The sequence below is a fragment of the Myodes glareolus genome, chromosome 2 (genome assembly GCF_982192425.1).
Source record: "Myodes glareolus chromosome 2, mMyoGla1.1, whole genome shotgun sequence".
Lineage (NCBI taxonomy): Eukaryota > Metazoa > Chordata > Mammalia > Rodentia > Cricetidae > Myodes > Myodes glareolus.
In genome coordinates, this window is record NC_142027.1 from 105748838 (window position 1) to 105750965 (window position 2128).

The 2128-nt window shown below is 49.8% G+C and overlaps 1 pseudogene; it reads right to left on the reverse strand.

Annotated features, from left to right (window-relative positions):
* Positions 1-818: 818 nt before the first annotated feature.
* LOC146895496 (U6 spliceosomal RNA) lies at positions 819-917 on the reverse strand (annotated as a pseudogene).
* Positions 918-2128: the final 1211 nt, after the last annotated feature.

Below are 2128 nucleotides of genomic sequence, written 5' to 3' on the forward strand. Positions count from 1 at the left end.
ATTAGGATTCCAACTGTGTACCACCACACCTACCTTTTTACGGGGCTGGGGATGGAACTCGGATCCTCATGCTTGTGCAGCAGGTGCTCTACCCACTGATTTATCACCCTAGTCCTTCTTTTTTACTTTATTTATTGATCAGATGACTGTTTGGTTTTGTTTGTTTGTTTTGAAACAGGGTTTTTCTGTATAACAGCTCTGACTTTCCTGAAACTTGCTTTGTAGACCAGGCTAGCCCCAAACTCACAGAGATCCGCCTGCCTCTGCCTCCTAGTACTGGGATTAAAGCATGTGCCACTACCATCTGGCTTGATTGATTTTTTTTTTAAAGATGGGGCCTCACTATAGCTTTGAATGGCCTAGAATTCACTGTATAGATCAGGTTGGCCTTAAATTCATAGAGAGCCTCCTACTTCTGCCTTCTGAGTGCTGGGATTAAAAGCGTGTGCCACTGCTACGTGCCTGCCTGCCTTCCTTCCTTCCTTCCTTCCTTCCTTCCTTCCTTCCTTCCTTTCTTCTTAAAGGAACATTTAGGACTGGGAGATGGTTTATTGGGTAAAGGTGCCTATTGTGCAGACACAAAGATCTGAGTTCAAATCCTCAGTACCTATGTAAAAAAATCAGCTGTAGACACACACACACCTAAAACCCCAACACTGTGAGGGGCAGACCAGAGAATCATTAGGGCTTGCTGGCCACTAACCTAGCTCCAGACTCAGAAAATAAGGAGGGGCTGATAGAGCAGGATACCTGATATCCTTCTCTAGCCTCCACATGCATGGACACCCCCATGTACAAACACACATATGCCACACACACAAGATGTAGAACACTTCATGGATTTGCATTTCCTCCCTGTACAGGCGCATGCTAATTTCAGCATCTTTCCAAGCTTAGTGTATATGCTGATGAAGCAAGTAGACTCTTAAGTTTTAAAAATTGAGACAGTGTCTCATAGCCCAAGCTAGCCTTGGACTCCTACCTCTGCCTCCAGAGTCCTGAGCTCACAGGCCCATGCTACCACATCCAGTCAGAGGAGGCCTTGATTTGAAGAGGCACCTTGGGTAAATGTGAATGGCCTTCACCTGGGGTGAGAGGGGTGAGAGACTCGGGCTAGCCCAGCCCACAAGGCTTGCTCTTTGTCGCCTTTGGCTTCCCTCCATCTCCTCTGGAAGATGGGCCCCATCTATGGTAGGTGTGGACCTGCCCACCTTGTGCTCCAATGCAGTCTTTCAGTGAGATGAATGCCCGCGCCGGTGAGAACTCGGGGATTTTATTATTGCCAGAGACATTAAAGAAGTTTCTATTAAGCCACTGAACAAGTGGCTTTGTCATAATCCTGGGAATGAAATCGCACACCTCTGTTCTGTTCTGAGGAGTGAAATCAAATTTCACAGTTCTGTGCTCGCCCAGTGTTATGAAGTGGAGCGCCTGGGGCAGAAACCGCCACCAAGCCCCTCCTTTTGCTGGCAACGTGGGCAAATGTCACCTCAGCTTAATTTCTTCAGAGAAGACAAACACCAAACATCGTAGAATTGTACCCAGAGTACCCTGAAAGATGGCTGAGATACTAGGAACCTGCACTGGCAGAAGGACAGAGGCTGAGAGTCCAGGAAGCTTTCTGGGCTGAGGGGAGATGTGGGGAGCATGTGCTCCAGGGACCCAGAATCCAGTCTGAATTCTGATCCTGTTTCCCATCATCCTCAGCTGGCCCATATACCCAGAGCAGCCAGCCACCACGGAGCAGCCAGCTGCCATTTAGGTACAAATCAAGGCAGCCACGGATGATCCTGCCTGCCCCGCTTGTCGGTCTCCCCAAAGCCCTTTAATGACTCGGTCAGTGGTCCATGGAGTCTCCAGCAGAAAATAACACCATGAGGGCACGCATCACCTTGCCTGTCACGGGTGAGTCCTGTGTCTGTCTTCGGAGGAGCCCAGGGCTGGCACACAGCAGCCGACCCAACATGGCAGTGGCCATCACAGAATTTGACCACCCCAAACCACAGCCACCACATGCAAACCTGTGGTCCCAGACAGAGAAAGAGGTGGAGATGCAGCTGTGAGAACATGACTCCACTCAGGGAAGAGATGTCCGCCTGGAGCCACAGGTCCCTGGTCACCGAGGTAT